The sequence below is a fragment of the Zonotrichia albicollis genome, chromosome 34, assembly GCF_047830755.1.
Source record: "Zonotrichia albicollis isolate bZonAlb1 chromosome 34, bZonAlb1.hap1, whole genome shotgun sequence".
Classification (NCBI taxonomy): domain Eukaryota; kingdom Metazoa; phylum Chordata; class Aves; order Passeriformes; family Passerellidae; genus Zonotrichia; species Zonotrichia albicollis.
Window position 1 is genome coordinate 4,740,497 of NC_133852.1, and position 18,979 is coordinate 4,759,475.

An 18,979-nucleotide genomic window follows, 5' to 3' on the forward strand; every position below is an offset into this window, starting at 1 on the left:
GGGTGTCCTGTGCAGGGCCAGCAGGGTGACTGGAGGATCCTGATGGGTCCCTCCCGGCTCAGCCAATTCTGTGGTTCTGGGATCCCATGAGCCTGGGGATGGGACTGCCAGTGGTGGCCATGGCAACAGGCTCTGGCTGCAGGCCTGAGCTGGTGTCCATGGCAACCATCCCTGGCATGGGGTCTTCATGGCGCTGCCATGGAAACTGAGCATAGCAACAGGGGGCTGGTGATGGTTGCCATGGAAACTGACCATAGCAACAGGGGACCAGTTATGGTTGCCATGGAAACTGACCAGAGCAACAGGGCATGGTGATGGTTGCCTGCTAAGGATCAAACTTGTCACAGGCCCTCAGAGAGGCTCCATGGGGACTTTCCAAGGGTCTCCAGGCTGTTCTAGAGCTGGAATGTCACAGGCACAGACAGGGGCTCCATGGATACCTCCCAGAGCTTTCTGAGGATGGTAAAGAGCCCTGTGGTCAGAGGCAGTCACAGCCATTCCATGGTGACATCCCAGGGGACCTTGGGCTGCACAGGCACCGATCTGTCACAGGCACTCACGGGGGCTCCACAGTGACATCCCAGGAGTCCCCAGGGTGCCAAAGAGCCGGGATGTCCCAGACACTCAAAGGGGTTCCCGTCATGGGCACAAAGGGAGTTTCAGGCAAAAGTATTTTCTTTATTGGAGAAACTCCTCCTGATACATGAGGTGCAGATATTACACAAAACAGCCACCATGGATCCTCAAACTCTTGCAGGGCCCCTAGACTTCTAAAATTCCTTCTAAGAGAGGAGACTGGGAACGGCTGTATCCAATCCAAGCCCCAGTCTTTGTCAAAGGTGTAAAAGATTGGACATTGGAATTGAACTTAAACGCTATTTGTCCCACAGGATTAATCATAGAATACCCGATAAATTTCTATAAATACAGCTCTGATTTTTTCTGATCATGATTAGACAGAATGGTTCATTTACACCACAGAGTAAATGAAGAAATATGAGTTATTGCTGCAGTCTTAGGTGGTCTGGATACAATCTTCCCCAGAGTGTCTTGTGCCTGTGGGTAGGAACCATGAGAGCAACAGCACACACACACACACACACACACACACACACACACACACAGACACATATACACACACACACACACATACACACAGAAACGCTGAAAGTGTTCAGAGGCCAAAGAGAAAGGATTGTCCAGAGTATAAATGGAGGGAAAGAGAGTGCAATGGAGAGCACCAGGGATCCAATGCTCTGAGGGCTCAGGGGTGGTACACTGGTATTGGACCAGTAGGGAATGCCAGGGTAGATGGACAGGATTACACACCAATGGGAAGGGAGAACTCACCAGAACATATAAGTGTAAAAGGGGTAGAGAAGGCCAATGGAGAGGGCAGAACTGGGACAAATTAGCATAGCGCTGCAGAACACCTATGGGGAAGCCTTTTTTCTCACCTTGAGCTGTGAGGAGTGCCCAGAGCCTGTGGTGTGTCTTTCCAGGGCATTGCTACTGCCTTTTCCCTGGTAGGCTCACAGGTTTGCATAGTTGTGCAGTGTCACAATAATCTCCTTGGTTCTGCAGCCCTGCTGTGGCTGCTGCGTAACAATGGACCTGTGGTACCATGAGGCTCCATAGTGTCACCAGGGTCCCTTTGGTTACACAAGGACCTGCTGGGACATGATGGACCCTTGGTTCCATGAGGTGCCTGGCTTCCCACAGCCCCTCACAGACCCCTATGGCCTCTCAGAGTTCCCCATGGCCCATAATGGCCTCTCAAGGCCCTTCATGATGCCTCATGACTGATGGCCCCTCACACCCCCTCACGGCCCCTCACAGCCCTTCTCAGCCTCAGGCCCGGGGCTCCACCCAAGGCAAGAGAACAGGTTGGGCCCTACTTGTTCTGCTTTCATTTCAGTCCCTTCACAGCCACGAGTGCAGAAAGGCTGAAATGGAGCCTTTCCCCAGCGTTTCCCTCGGGTTAACTGCGGGCTGAAGCTCTGTGCTGGCCCCGGCCCCAGCGCCACCATCCCTGCAGCCCCAGGCCTTTGCTGTCCCCCCGTGTCCGTTCCCTGTCCCCGAGTCCCGCCCGGCTCTGGCAGCAGCAGCAGCCGCAGCGCAGGGGGCGCCGGCCCGGCCCAGCCGGGGCTCCCGGCCAGGAGCAGCAGCAGCGCCGGCCCCTTCCCGCCTGCTCCTGCCTCGGCTCCCAAGGGCTTTTTCCAGCTCAGTTCTGGAGCAGAGCACCCACACACAGCCCTGACTGCTCAGGGCCCGCCTGTGCTGCCCTGAGCCAGCCCTCAGAGGAAGAAAGGATCGGGTTCCAGCACTGTATCCAGCTCTGTTTGACTCACCCTGAGGTGACAGCAGGAGGCTGCTGGTGCCTTTGCCTTGGGAATTGCAGATCATGGCTGCTCTTGGCCCTCTTCTGCTTGCAACCTGAATTTTATGCATAAAAATGCAAGTGCCTCTTTCAGTTGGTGCTACCCACAGTGCTTTCATGACAGTGAAGTCAGTATTTTTGTCACAGGCATAAATATCAGCAGATACTGGAATGCTCACCAGCCCATGAACACTAAGATGAGGGGAATTAAAGCCACACAGGCCACATTTGCAGTGCTCAAACACAGCCCTGTTGCTGGCGTTGTTGAAATAGAATAAGCTGACAGAGGCTGTCACAGAATTTGCCTCTACAGTGTGGAATTAAATAAAAAAATCCAGCAGGAGAAACAGAAACCAGAACTTCTCGACTCACTTCATTGCTCCTTCCCAGCAGCAGGAAGTGCAGATGCCCAGAGGTGTTTTGCACTGCTGCTGCCCCCAGTTTGAGCCCAGGCTCTGCCCAGTCCCAGTGGGAACCTGAGCCCAGCCCAGGGAGCTCAGCGCACGCGGAGCCAGGCCCAGAGCCCCGGGCATGGCTGCCCATTGCGGGGCAGCAGCGCAGAGGGAATGTCCTGCGGCCCAAACCTCCTGCTCCTGCCACACAGCGCCAGCCTTCTCCTCCTCCTCCTACTCTCCCAGCACGGCACAAATTCTAGCTCGGAGTGAAGGTCTGTAGAGAAGCAAAGTCGCCACCCCCACTTGGGTGCATGGCCAGACATTCGCCAGACTGTCATTGCCATCACTGGCCAGGGAGCGGCCAGCCAGAGACCATTTGAGTCCGCACACCTCATGTGTGTGGCCAGCAAGGGTGGCCACGTGATGCTCAGCCACTCGGACATCGTGGTGATGGATGTGCCCAGTCTGTGCACCACTGCAGAAAGAAGAGAAGGCTTGCAGGGTCAGGCTGCACATTTTCACCCAAATCCATTTTTGTTGTTGCACAACTGCTATAGCTGCCACTGGGTTTCAACCAGTGTTACCAGCAACACAGGTCTGTTGGTGTGAGTGAAACACCCACACAAGCTCTTTACAGCTTCAGCACAAATTGCAATACAGGAAAGAGGCCTTCTCCTCACAGCACCAACAGATAAGGCTGAGTAAGAATCCCAAGCCAGGACAAACGTCTCTCTGCCATCCCTAACCCATGCCACACATAGATTGAGGGATAGGAGTTTGCAACAACTGGAAACTGCCCTTGACCCACTGCTTTACCTGTAGAGGATGCAGCTGTTCCAGCTGAGGGTTCCCACACGGCCACAATGGCTGGTCATGGTTCGGAGACGTTTCTGCTGCTCAACGTCCCATAGTTGGAGAGGCAAAGCAAAAAGTTCTTCAGAAGAAACCAAATCCTGTTTCTATGCCCTAGGAACCTCATTGCACAGGCTCTCTCAGCTTACTCAGTAAGGGAACAGAGAAAATGTGTATCTCATGACTATAGCACAGAAGGTTAGGCTACTTATCAGAAAACCCCCAAACCAAAACCCTGCCTTGCACACTGGGCAGTTCCACCCCACACCAGGGAAGACAAGTCAGGTGCATGTCATCCTTCCTCCGCCAGCCAAGGTTTTGTCCCCAGGCCCCACAGTTCTGTCAATCCCTAGAAAACACCTCTAGTTTTACTCCTGCATTCACCTGAACCTCAGCACTACTTGTGCCAGCAACAAGGTAGTCTCCATCTTTAATCCATGACAAGAGGAAATGTAAATATCTGGATGCTCTGTCTGCAGCAGGGGGATAATCTCCCTAGTATCGTAACTCCACAGATAAACAGTGTCATCCAGAGCCACTGCCAGGAAGTTCTGGGAGATCCAGTCTACAAGATTCAGATCTACAATTTGAAAGAGCAATGCAGGTCACACCATGCTTGGCTAGAGAGCATGCCCTTCACCCATGCTGATGCAGCAGGTGTGGGTGCACATGTGCACACACACATGTACAGGTGAGGGGCAGCCTTCTGAGTGTCACTATGCCCAGCTGCTGGGGCCAGGTACCCTGCTCCAAGGTATCTACACAGTGCCCTAGACCACTGTCCCTGTAAGGTCACACAGGGACACTCCAGAAGTGGTCTGTGCTAGCCTGGGTACACAAAATAATACAGACAGCCCAGTTACACTGTCCTAGGAACAGCAATCCAGTTTCTCCTTGCCAAACATAGTGGAAAAGCTTTTTGCTAAGATGTAGACCACAAGAGACGCTAAAGATGAAGGTACGGAGCTTCCCTGAGCTAAGCTCCGCTCCTGGGTGCCTTTCGGCTGAAGCCACCTTCCAGAGAGCACTGTGACCGGCACAATCGTCTTTGCGCGAAGAAGCCGCTTCTTCACCTCTGGGAGCCGGAGAGAGCGGCAGCTTCAGAAAGGTGAAGAAGGAAGCTGCACAACACTGGGATTGCGTGCGCAGCTTGCAAACGGATAGAAAAGAGTACCTTACATCTCTCCTGCCTTTTCCAATCACATGAACATTCAATTGGAAGCTGTTTTGGACAACTTTCTTTTTCTTCTTGCCAAACACTCTGCAGACCTCCGTGCAACTTCTAGAACACGATGGGAGATGTTTAAACTCTGAAGCAGTGGTGTTTCAAACTGCTCCCTTCTCCAGCTCTTCTGTGGGTATCCTTGGACAAAAGGCCTCTTGGTGGGAGCTCTCTGTGGCAGGTTAAGGAAGGAGGTTGATATTTCAGGGTTGTGACTGCTGAAAGCAGCTGGTTTCCAGAGGTGTCCAGAGCTGGGAGTGGCTCTTTTCTCACCTGCCTGCAGAAAAGGAAGTTGCAAAGTAGGAATTTCATTTGTGGAGATGACCATCAGGGGTGTTTGCCAAGAGATGGGCTGGCAGAGAGGCAGGTCTGGTGCTAAACTGGCTGTGTGTTTTGATGGTGGGAGAGAGTCAGAGATGCCGTCACAGACACCAGCTGAAGGAACAGTGTAATTTACTGTAATGCAAAAGTGCAAAAAAGAGTCAGGAAGGATAAGCTAAGTAATGCACCTCAGCATTATTACAAAAGGGTGCCTCTGGTGATTAAGGAAGATCCATCACCAGGTAGCCCAATGCTTTCCCCTTCATCCAGAGCTGCACATCAGCTGGGGGAAGCTGTCCCAGCCCAGCCCTGCAGAGCCACGACCGGGAACCGAGAAATCCTGTGGTGCCTCCACCTTTGGCGGCCACGAGGCTCCCGAGTGCGCTGTGAGAGTAGCCCGGCTCTGACAGTGCTGGACGAGCAATGTGCCAGAGCTTCTGCTGGGGGCACAGCTGGTGTCATTCTCCTCTTGGTTTTCACCCTGAGCCTACCCAGGGTTCAAGGAGGAACCAAGGCCAGGTGTGGCCTTGTCCATTTTCGACATGCAGAAAGGTGAAGACGTGTTTCACCAGTGAATGGATGCAACAATCCTTTTGATAATAACACTTGGTTAAGGAGCAGATACATAGAACATTGGGTTGGAAGGGTCACCTAGAGGGCAGCTTTGGCTCAGGTCCTGTTGTTGAGGCTTCAGTCAGGGTCTGTTGTTCAGGCTTTAGTCCTTCAGTATTTTTTGGTGCAAATCACATCTGTGCAGAGCTGGAAACAAACAAGTCTGTCTTTAGCACATTTCAGACAGGGAACAGGATTAGCCCTGCAAGGCCAGGCTGGGGCCAAGAGCAGAAGGCCAGCACCCTGCTTTTGCCCACAGGCAGCCCTGCAGAGCAAGCAGCCCCTCCTGCCCAGGGGCTGAGGTGCCCGAAGCTGCTTCCCCGCTGTGCAGCTCTGCAGAGCCCGCGGGGCGCAGGGTCCTGGGCAGCCAGGGCAGCCCGGCTGCCTTGGAGCACAAGGAGTGCCCTTTGCTTTGGAATTGTTCCTCAGAGTCTTGTCATTAATCCACAGTGTCTGATGTGTTTTTCTTTCCTCTCCCAAATTTAACACAGCTTTTTGAGAAAATTGACTGATGTAGCTGCTGCTTGGTGTGGTGGTGCTTTTGTCTGCAGGTGAGGGCAGGTGATTTGGACCAAGGACGGAGTCCATTGTTAACACCCCAGCTTTGCCAAGTCAAGAAAACCATTCACAATTGGGCTACCACTACTGAGCAGTTTTCCTAGGCTTTGGAAAGCTACGACCTTAAGAAACCCAAGAGATTTTCCTCCAGGAGGATACCAGCAGTAGCATGATGGCAATGTTTTCCACCCCTTTTCTGTGTCTTTTAAGAGTTCCTCAGTGCCCAGCAGGAATGAAATTACGTGATAATGTGATTTGAGAGCTCTGTGTTGTTCATTGCCACATGAGTGTTCATGACAAGCTGAACACCCCACTCGTGGCTCTGTCAAGTTAAATTCATCCCAATTCTGTGCAAACAGCAGCCCCGAGATGCTGAGAAGAGCAAGCACAGTGGGTGGGTGTGCATGCACACACCTGGGGGCGGACTGCTGAGTGGGCAGAAGGTTTTGCACAGCTGTAAATCATCACACTCTGAAGCTGGAGGAAGAAAACAAATCTATATGAAATGAAAAGATATCAAAATGAATGAAATAATACATAATAATTCATCATAGATGCAATTTAACACCTATATACTATTGCCAGCTGGGGGGTCTCTGTACAAATCATGAACAAGACGGGGCTGCTGAGGAATGCGCCTCAAGCTGCTTGTTTTCCAGCATCAGTCTCATTAAATGGTTATGACAATGGGAAGATGCCAACAGCTCACATTGCTGGCAGCAGGCAAGGAACTTAATGTTACAACTTACTTTAAAAGTTTTTTGACCAATCACACAAAGCAAAAGCATATTGACAATAGTCCTATCCAACCACTATAAGCACATGTACCTTTTGTTAAAACACTGCTTGCTTATTTTGAATACAATACCTGCTTGTAAACCTTAAAACACAATTGACAGAGCTCCATTATTAAGCTTAGAAGTTCCTAATGTCTTGCTGGAGATACTTTTTTGAAGCTTAGGGAGTCATTCTAGCCAAGCATTAATACACAGACCATTGTTCTATTTGTCCTTATTTTTCTACTACTTATGTAACTTTTCTGCTGACAAGTCTTATGGCTGCTGCTTAGCTCTAATTGCAGTTCTGCTGTCTCTGAGGCCTGCCTTTTGCAGCTTTCCCAAAACCTTTTGATTTGAAGGATTCCCACAATTCCCTCTCTCGGTACAACTAAAAAGAAACCTTTGTAACCATGTTGTTTGTTAACTACCTTGCATTTCATACTTTTACTATAGTATACCTGCTTATTACTTGCTTAAAGCATCCTTTTTGCTAGCATTAGCCTTGCTATATTCCAACACAGCAATTTTAATGCTGTGAAAGTCCAGTCAGTTCAAAGGGCATAAGTCATGTCTGATAGCAATTACAAGTCCAAAAAAGTTTAGCCTGGTCCAAGGTCTTAATTCAAAACCTTACTCCATGTCTGTACCTTCACCCACCATCTCTGTGAGATTTCAAGAACTCTCTGTGAGTTCTTGAATCCATTTCCTACCTCTCTCTCTTGTATGATAAAAACTTTTTGATAGTTTTGTCCATCATTTATTACACACACCAAAGTATGCAAGGTATTACTACTACTATCACTACCAAAACACCCAATACATATAGAGACCTATTCTACAAAGTTCCCTTAGCCAAGGTGCAAAGCTCCATCCTTGGAACAAATCATCTAACCATGACCCACCATCTTCTTTAAATGGAGCTGTCAAATCATTCAGCTTTTGCATGCTTTTGTGGATGGATTCAGAGTGATCAGACAGGTTCATGCAACACAATCCTTCAAATTCCTCACAACGATGACCATGTGCCTGGAAAAGAAAATCAATTGCTGCTCTGTTCGGTAAGGTTGCATGTCTGACAGAACTAACACCAGTCATCATGTCACTAATTGCAATGGAAGTAGCACTGTCTTCTTTCTTCAGCCAGCACCCCAATCGGTATAATGGTTTCAATGCCTCGCCGGAGGCAAGTTGATGGAGAAATAAATTCAATGTACCTCATTTTGCAGGGCCCTAGGGTCTGAAATTGCTATTTCAGTTTTCTTTTTAATGGGCACATCTTTTTTCTCTCTTTTCTCTTGATGGCTTATTTAACGCTAGGTGCTATCACAGTGAGTTGTCTGATGCTCCATGGGCCACCTTTAATTTCTGAGGGAATGTTCTGCCAGGCTCTATCTCCACAAATGAGCCAATATTCTGTTGCTGATTGATATGGGGTCTTATCTAGGTCATCTACTCATCAGCAGTTTCACCCTTAGGGGGCACTGGGGTAGTACAATTGCACCACAAACTTGAGTATCTGTCTGCAGGAAGATGGGGAGTAACATTCAACTGTGGATCTCCCTGGTACTGAAACTCAGCACAAAATTCCACCACCAATGAACCAAGAATTCCAATTCCTGAGGTTCAGAAGGTGCTTTAAGAAGATCAGGGGCCCAGTGATGCCAGCTGGTTATGGGATTGGTCTCGTTGGCAGCCTCACACCAATATTTGTCACAATTGGGTATTGGCTACTCCTTGGCTGGCACAGGCACACCAAACAAACAGGTTGCAAAAGAATTTGTCTGGGCTCAAATTGGTCAAACACATGGTGTCTGAGCCTGCTGACTTGGCTAAAGCAAGGCAAACATTCATTTTTGGTTGATCTACTGGCATATATGCATGCAAAAGCAAGCAAGCAAAACCAACAAGCGCCAGGATATCATTTGATCAAACTCCATGTTCCTGTTTAGCTGTTTTTTGGCAAAAGCTTCCTCATCTATTTCAGTTCTCATACAAAGCTTTTAGCTCTTGTTCAGGGACTGGCCAACTATAGGGCACTAAACTGTCCCTCTAACCTTCAATTTTTACAAATTTGGATATCTTAGAATTCTTTTGAACACAATGGACAACACACTTTTGCTGAAAGAGCTCTATGATACAAACCATTTTCACAGTCCAAAAACCAACATCAAACTCAACATTTGTAGCTTTCACAGGTTGAACAGGGAATGTCTGGCATGCACCGTAGCTTCTCCGTGCGGCTCATGTCTGAGTGCTCATTTCCCTGCTGGTGGAATTGTCGCTGTGCTCTTGTGTATGTGTCCTGGTTTAGGACAAATTAGGGGAAATATCCAAAAGGGAGCCCCCCAAAACAAAACAAACCTCCAACCACCCCTGCCCCAACACCGGGTTCGGGAAGGAATTTCTCGGAGGAGCAAAGTGGAAAACAAAACCTATTTATTTACAAGTAACAAAAGAACACTCCCCAACACAAGAAAAGAAAAGAGACCAGACTGTGTTGTGAAGGGTGCTGAGCTTCTTTCACAAGCTTCGGGTGTCCTGGAGCTCTCAGGTCAGGTCCAGAGCCGGTCCAGTATCTTCAGGGGAGGGTAAGAAAGAGAGAACAAAAGAAAAGGGAAAAAAAACAGCGCAAAAAGCAGAAAGCAAGCAAGCAAGCGGCTAGCCAAGCCAAGCAGCAAAAGCCAAAAGCGAAAGTGCCTGGTCACACACTCCCTTCTCTCTTCCCCGCCCCGCCGCAGAAGACGGCCGGCGGGGGGGAAGGCACAGCTGCCAGACACAACACACGATATTGGGATAAAGGCTGTCACCCCACGACAGTATGAGAAGGTTTCACGTCCTTCGCGGGGACCCACTTAGGTCCGGCACCTGTGCAAACACAAGTATACCCTTTGCCCCATGTGATTAGTGGAAATGGCCCCTCAATTTGTCCTAACTCAAGGTTTCTGATCAAAACTGCAGGATTTTCTTTCAATTTTGCCTGTGTGCTGTATGAAAAGTGCCTAAAAATTGGAGGATTAGGTGCTGCAAACGAGCTATTCAAAACATAAAGACATATAAAGCTTTGCTCAACCATATCTGGGGTGTTGCTTAGGCCAGTCCCCCTTTTGTGGATCTAGAGTAGGTTTTAGATTGTGGTGCATTCTTTTCAACAATTGCCTGACCTGTGTGGGAATAGGGAATTCCAAAAGTGTGGCTAACGCTCCAGTCCATCAAAAATGTGGTAAATTTTTGAGCTTTGTATGTCAGGCCATTTGTCAGTTTTCATCTCGTGTGGGATCAGTTTGGCGATCTCTGGGCCCACTGACACTGACAAGGACAAAAGCAAAAGATGAGAGGCGCTCTCTCTTCCCAGGACCAAAGTCCCACAGCTTTAATGGAGAACAACTCCAGGAGAGAAAGGGAGTGTCCAGGAGAGGAAAGAGGATGTCCAGGGGAGGAAAGAGAGCATCCACCTTGTGGCAGTAGATTTTGAACACTCGGGGAGGAGGGGCGGTAGAAAGGAACTACCATAGTTCAACATAATAAATTACCACACTGTAGTTTTCTGCATAAATTGCTGCACTTGTTGAAAACAAAATCCTAAAATCTCCCTAAACACAACCGTGCAGTCTCAAATCACCACAATGTGGGAGAAAAACCACTCAACCCCCCTGTATACCCAAGCACCAGCTGCACCAGGGAGAACCAACCCCTGCAACGAGAAAGTCCACATACACAGGCTAACCGGGAAAGGAGTATCTCTTTATGAGGGGACAGAGTGATCACATTTCTGAACACAACACACACCATCCACCACATCAGCATCCACCCACATCATTTTCCTCAAACATTCACACACTGAAAACACAACCACAATTACAACACACAGGAAAAATAGCAGCAATAGAACAGGACTTGCTCAGTTCACCCCCAGAATTGCTAGCAGGTCCTTATTAACACAGCAAATCCTTTCTGCCAGCAGCCAGACCCAAACCCAAACTGCACAGGCGTACGTTGTGCACAGGACATCTCAGTGTGACTTGTGAACAGCCCTTCCCCTGCATACGCCTTACGGGTTACTTTATACAGAGTTAAACGTTCCCTTTCTCCACAGTCCCAGCAGTCTTGACTGTCCCCCACGAGGAACAGCTAAGAGTGGAGCTGCCTCCAGGAAAGGAATGTCCTGGCAGTGCCCAGAGACGCCCAGAGTGTGGTTGTTCTCACTGGAGCAGAGAAGCGTTCCTGCTGCGGTCACCAAACGAGGTGTGGAATAGAACTCACCACAGTTAAAGGTAGAAGGTAGTATGTTTATTGCAGCGCCAGGCACACAAGGAGTTGTCTCCTAAAGATGTGTGTGAAGAATCACTGCCTCTCTACTTATCAAAAAAAGTCTTACATATTCATGTAATTCCCAAAACGGCTAATACACATTCATTATGAGACAGAGTAATCCATCCTGAACTAAGTAAAGTGTCTAGGAGAGGTGGGGATAAAAAGGAGACTCGGAGTCTCCAGGGGCACACATGCCTTTTGGGAGGCTTGCGTCCGACGCGCGTCGTAATAAAGGCATACTGGGCTTTACAACTTTTACAAGTTGTGAGGTTTCTTCCTTTCTCCGCAAATCAATTAGGTAACACTGCCTACCCCTCTTTGTATTAAAATGTATTATAATTGAGTCCAAAATTCCTTCACATTTGCGGATTCTTTCACATCACATGGGTTGGTGGGTTTTAAAGTGGAGAATGGTCTCCTTCTGATGAAGGCCAAGAGGTCTTCCTCAATTTGACCTCTTTCCTTTTCACCTGTAGGCAGGCTTTCGCACCCCTTGGCTATAGATGAAGTTTCAGGGCCCAGGTGCAGGCTACGGTCCTCTTCTTTGTCACAAAGAAATCTGCATCCCATCCTGCTTCTTTAAACATAGTAATGACAGACAAGTGATATATTACCCTAGCCTTAACTACCTTATCTGCTGAAAATTAACTATCCCTTATTATTTCTACTCTTCTTGCTATACTCTTTCCCCTTAACTAAATATTGCTAAAATTTTAACTCTTCCAGTTCTTTTAAATCCTTGATTCATTGGCCTCATTTCACCTGCCAGCCATGTGTGAGCCAATGACATAACTGGGAAATTCCACTCCTGAGCAGGAGATACAAGGCCTGGTTCTGAGCTGGAAGGGTGAGAGGGATGAGATGCACTGTGTTTTGATCCAGGGGATGTTCTGAAAGTGCACTGCCTACCTGCCCCTGGTGCCAAGCACCACGCTCCATCTCCTTCTCCTGCTCAGCAGATTTTTAGGAATCCGGGGCTTGGTATGTATTATTTTCTACTGCAACAAATAGAATGAATTGTCCTGGTTTAGGGCAAATTTGTTAAAGAATCTGCAAAGGAGGGCCCCTCCAGAAAGCAAAACCCACACGGCCCCTCCCCCAAACTGGTTCGGGAAAAAATTCCTTGGAGAGAGGTGGAAAGAGCCTGTTTATTTGACTGGCCCAGCACCCCCAGCACACAAAATGAAAAATACCCGGTGACACCGCTTTGAGAAAGATGACAAAATCAGAAAGTCTCTTTCGAGGGGGTGGTTGCTCTGTTCTCAGTCCCTCCGGCGCTGGGCCAGCTGCTGCAGCCGAACCTTCGGTGTTCCCGGGTCCCAGTCCGAAGCAGGTTCGAGATGGTCACAGAAACAGGAGAGGAGAAACAGTCCAGGAAGGAATGTGGACTGTTTAGCTAATAAGCAGAAGCAAGAGCAGAAGCAAGAGCAAAAAAAGAGAGCAAGCAAAAGCAGCAAGCCAGAAGTGAAAAAGCAGCCTTATGTACCGCTTGTTTCTGTGTCCATGATAAGAGAAATCCTAACAAAACTTCCACTCTTCAGAGCCGGTCTTAAAGGCACAGAACAGATGAATGGGGATACAAGAATCATAACCTCACCCCAGGACAAGTGCAGTTTTGTCCTGCGTTATTTTGTGCATGGGTCTCCTCCTGAACCTGTGTCAAAGACCGGCAGGGACCTACAGGACACTCCTATTCTCATGTCAGAGAATTCGGAGAAGTGATTGAAGTATCAATAAGTCAATAAGTATCAATGAGTAAATCAAATATTTTTGGGGAATATTTAGCCTGTGAGTTTCAGCAATGTATTGAATATGTCTTAGATCCATGGACACAAACTAGTAAGTGAGATTGCTGGGTGTGCACGTGTTGGGGAAGTGATTCCCCACACACTCAGTGCTGAGATCAAGGATTGCCTCTTTTCTAACCCTGAGCGGGCAGCAGGGGTCGGGCCCTGCTTGGTAACGTTCATTTTGAAGACTTCTGTTGAGCAGGTAAGAACGGTCAAAATGAAATCTTTTCCACCTGTTTCCCTTTGGTTTACCTGTTTGAGGGTTAAAATTCTGTGCTGCAGGTGTGCTGGGTGTGTGCAGAGCAGTGCAGCCCCAGACACCCCTTGGCTTGCCCACAAGTTGTCATGCCTTGTTCCCAGGTGTGCCCAGCTGTGGCAGCAGAAGCAGCCCGCAGCGCAGCGGGCACCGTGCCCTGCCCAGCCGGGGCTCTCTGGCACAGAGCAGCAGCAGCGCCAGCACCGTTCAACCCACTCCTGCCTTGGCTTCCCCTGGCACACAGAAGCCTCTGGAAATCAGCACTGCCAGTGGCGTTCCCAGCTTGGAGCAGCTGCTGCTGGCGGGCAGATGCTGCCAGTTCGCTGCTGCCAAAGGGGAAGAAAGGCAGAGATGTACCCACACCGGAGCCCTGGGCATGTCCAATAAACGTGCAAATATGTGGGGAGATTTGTTAGGAAGCATTTCAGCTGTGATGCCAACAGTGGCTTCTCTCCTGCTTCTTTGTGTTCTAGACAAGTAATGCAATGGTTGGCTCTGACAATAAGGAAATAGATGTTATGTGGATGTTCAAATCTCAGCCCCAACTCCAACCAAGTCCAAATTCCAGCCCCGTCCTAATTCCTGAGCCCCAAACCAAATCCCAGGTTCAGCTCTTCTGAGGGTTTGGGGGTGTCTCTGTCCCTCTGACCCCAATGATGTTTGGATGGCGTCACAGCAGGGCTGAGAGGGACAGAGACCCCCCCCAGCCTCCCCAGGTGTGAGAAGGTCGGAGAGCCCCCCCAGCCCCGAGCACCCTCAGCCGTGAGAGGGACACAAAGCCCCTGGTCCCCAGCCCTGCACAGGCATTGCCTGAGGCCAGAGGGATGGAGACCCCCCGAGCATCCCCTGGGCTGAGGGGACAGAGACCTCCGAGCATCCCCTGGGCTGAGAGAGACATAGACTGCCCTGAGCACCCCCTGGCACAGGGGTGAGAGGGAGGGAGAGCCTCCCCAGGCATTCCTTGGGGTGAGAAAAATGGAGACTCCCTGGGGAATGGCCTGGGGTGACAGGGACAGGGACAACCCTCCCAAGCTCCTCCCAAGCATCCCCCAGGGTGAGAGGCTCAGAGACCCCTTGAGCATCCACTGGGCACTGGACAAAGTAAAGTTGTTTCTTGTTAGAAATAAAACTTGACCCTACATAAAAGGCCTTGAATTTTCTCTTCCCACAAATCGCTTGTGATGAAAACGCAAAAAAACCCCAAGAGTTAATAAACTGGCAAAAGAAGCATTTTTGTGGCAATTCCAAGTTGCATTGGTCCTATGCAGCTCCAGTTCAGATGCTGGCATATTCTGATAAAAGAAAAGAGGAAATTTAGTCCAATACAGATTATGAAAAGGAAGGGGAAGCTCTGTGTAGCTGTCACAAAGGTGACAGTGCCAAAGGAAAAATTGTTCCTATATTTGGCAAAGCCCCCCAGACAGTGAAAGAGAAAAGGGAAAAGAGCAAGGGAGTGACAGGGACAGAGCCCTCCCCTGGGACAGGGGAAGTGTGACATTGTCCCCTGTCAGTGTTGCCTTCCCAGGGTGGGAGTTTTACACGTGAGCCAGTTTGGGTGAGGGGGGTGGTGTTCACCCCCTGAGCATGGATTACCCCACTGTTTCAGGTTGCAATGCAAGATGTAACCAAGTGCATGTTTTCAATCTCCATGTTCATCAACTGTTATAAACAGGTGGGGCAGGGTTCTTTATCTCTTCCATGACTCACCCCTGATAACGCCCTCCAGGGGAGATATCTTCTGTGAATGGGCCATTGAGTGTCACTTCAGGACTGATAAAATTCCATCATCCAATTGTGGGATGCTCTGTCCAGGGGGAGGATCCGAGCATTCCTACCTGGATATAAGCTGAACCTTGCAACACCAGGAGCACCTTCCCTACTGGATTCTCAGAGGACAAGAGGTCCATAACCACCACTGGACCTTCATAGGAAGACCAGACCCTTCTACAAGATCACTGCTTGAACAGAATCATGTTCATCACACTAACAGGACTGCAGCCACCATTTAATGGGATTGCAGCCACCACCTGACACACAGGGTGTCAGGTTATATCCTGACTCTGTCGGTTTAAGGCAGTGTTTCTGTATAATTGCCTTGATCTTAATTTTCCTCTTAAATTGTAATTCTGACTAAGACTCTCTCCCAGGTTTGCCTTCAAACCAGTACAAAATTTAGTGTGCTCATCCCTTGTTTTCCTCCCAAAACAGGATTTCCCATTCCCAAAACTTGACTGGATGGAGGAGGTGGCTGCGAGGAAGAAGATGCCACAGGACACCCAGACAGGTGAGGAGGAAGTCAATGCCCCTTTCTGCCTCTCTCCTGCTCCATCTCCCAGCCCAGCATGGCCCCTAGCTGCAGGACAACCCTGCTGCCAATGCTGTCCTGCTGGAGATGCACTGGGGAGATCTCCTTCCCCTTTTCTGTGGCACGGAGATAAATCCCATCCTCTCCTTGTCGTTCCTCCCCCAGACAAGGAGCTAAGGATGGGGACCAGAGAGGACAAATCCGTATGGCAGAACCTCGTGGAAGAGGCCGTTTTGAGCGGCTCCATGACACAGGAACTGAATGGGGAGGAAAATCCCCAGAGATCCCACAGGAGGAGGGGCTGCAAACCCAGCCCAGGGTGCTCTGAGGAGGAAAGACCCACCCTGAGCTAGGAAGGTGGACAGAGCTTCTGCCAGAGCTCAGAACTGGTGTTCCATGAGCAGCTTCATGATGGGGAGAAGCCCCACAAGTGCTTGGAGTGTGGGAGGAGCTTCAGGCAGAGCAGCACCCTGATCAGCCACCAGATGATCCCCACCAGGGAATGGCCCTACAAGTGTGGGAAGGAAGGGCTGCTGCTGCAGCTCTGCCCTTGAAACTCACCAACGCATCCAAACTGGGGAGAGGCCCTACGAGTGCTCCATATGTGGGAAGAGCTTTCAGACCAGCTCAAATCTCCACCTGCATGAGTGCATTCACACGCATGGGAGGCCCTTCTGCTGCCCTGACTGCAGGAAGGGATTCAAGCAAAACTTCACCCTCATCAGGGTCCAGGACATCCACACTGGGGAGAGGCCCTACGAGTGCCCCTCATATGTGGGAGGAGTTTCATCCAGAGATCTGCCTTGACCAGACACCAACGGAGGCACAAGTAAGGGAAGCCCTGCAAATGCCCCAAGTGCACGAGGAGCTTTATGCCCAGTTCCAGCTTCATCTCCCATTGGAGGTCCCACGTTGGGAAGAGCCCTGGTGATCCATGTTCCCTGTGATCCATGCTGGGAAGACACCTGTACCTTTTCCTGCCCCTGCCAATGACCTGATGTGGGATGGAAGAACATGAGGGTCTGGCCATGGCCCTGTCATTACATTCACTCCCACCACAGGTCATTGCCAGGGGCAGGGAATGGACTCTTTCTATCTCTCCCCTGAGGAGAAGGGTGTCCTTTCCAGAAAGGAGGAAATACATTGCTGGAAAAGTCCAGGCAGTTTTTTTGTAGTTTTCCCTGTAAATCCTTTTACTTATCCCTTCTGTTTTCAATATTGTTTCTGTTCATGTTTTTTCCTTATCTCGTTGCTGTTCCCAATAAATTATTCTTATCCCAGCCCAGGAACTTAGCCTTTTGTGCTTTCCTTGGGAGGCAGGAGGGCAGTGAGGACAGTGCAATTTTAGCAGGAGCAGGAAATTGAGGAATCCCATTCCTGAACTCCAGCCCGTGGAAACCGAGCATTCCAGCTGGTCCCAGCCCTTGTGGCCATGGCAACAGCCTTGGGAGCGGGTCCTTGGCTGGGGCTGAAGGAACCTCTTCCCTCTGGTGCCCAGGGACAGGAGTGGAGGTAACGGCTGCAGCTGAGTCGGGGCAGGCTCAGGGTGGATGTCAGGAAAAGGTTTTTGCCCAGAGGCTGCTGGGGCCCTGCCCAGGCTCCCAAGGGAAGGGTCCCAGCTCCAGGGCTCTCTGAGCTCCAGCAGCGTTTGGACAGCGCTGCCAGGCCCAGGCTGGCATTGTTGGGGTGTGCTGTGCAGGGCCAGCATTTTGATTGGAGGATCCTGATGGGTCCATCCCAGCTCAGCCAGTTCTGTGGTTCTGGGATCCCATGAGCCTGGGGACGGGTCTGCCAATGGTTGCCATGGCAACGGGCTCTGGCTGCAGGCCTGAGCTGGTGTCCATGGCAACCACCCCTGGCATGGGGTCTCCATGGAGCTGCTGAGGGACTGACTATAGCAACAGGGGGCTAGGGATGGTTGCCATGGAAACTGACCACAGCAACAGGGGGCTGGTGGTGTTTACCAGCTAAGGATCAGATTTGTCACAGGCCCTCAGAGAGGTTCCATGGGGACTTTCCAAGAGTCTCCAGGCTGTTCCAGGGCTGGAATGTCACAGGCAGAGACAGGAGCTCCGTGGAGACCTCCCAGGGCTTTCTGGGGATAGTAAAGAGCTCTGTGGTCAGAGGCAGTCACAGCCATTCCATGGTGACATCCCAGGGGACCTTGGGCTGCAAAGGCACCGATCTGTCACAGGCACTCACGGGGGCTCCACGGTGACATCCCAGGAGTCCCCAGGGTGCCAAAGAGCTGGGATGTCCCAGACACTCACAGGGGTTCCTGTCATGGGCACAGTGGGAGCTTCAGGCTAAGTTTATTAGAGAAGATCCTGTTGGGTCACAAGGTGCAGAAAGGATCCCCAATAGCCCCCATAGATCCCCAAATGTCATTGTTGAATCAGAGATGACACAGACTGACATCAGAAGGCTAAGGGTTAAATGCCACCCATTTATTCAGTCCTCTTCTTTTTTATCTTGGTTTGCTACAGGTGGACCTCATTGGTCATAAATCAACACATTTCACATGATTGGACAATTAACACAACATCCTTCAGTAAACCATTTTATGGAAAAGAGCCAACTTATTTCAAACATTGTCGGGACACAAGTTCTTGATGTTTGTTCTTTGTTGGGCCTTTCTGTGGGCTCCCTGGAGTGGAGAAACCCTCCTGTAGCAGTTCTGTGCCAGGTAAAAGGAGACGCATGGGACTTTTTCAGTCTTCATCTTCTTGTTTATAGTTATCATATCTAAAGTTTTGCATGCTGTGCACATGAGGCTCAGCGCACTGGAAAAGCACCACAAAATGGACCCAAAATGTACAGTTTCAAGGTCTTTTAAAGTTGTCTCATCCAATTACCTCTTAAAACGTACAGTATTTCTACTTATCTACCAATAACTTATCCCTTGATGGTCCACATAACCTCTGCACTGTGCTTTCCATGACCTATCACCCTGCCACTAACACTGCAGAAAATGGAGTAGATGAAGAAGAAGACATGGACTACACCCCAGTTCCTCCATCTTGCTTCGTATCTACACCATATTAAAAATCCCAAAACCTAAATTTCTCACCCAAGTGACATGCAATACTACCCTCTAATCTATTTTACACTTGGGTAAATTATAATCTATTGCATAGTCTTCAAAGACCTCTCCACGGGTGAAGGTTAAAGGCAGTGTTTCTCTGGGGGTCAGAGAAA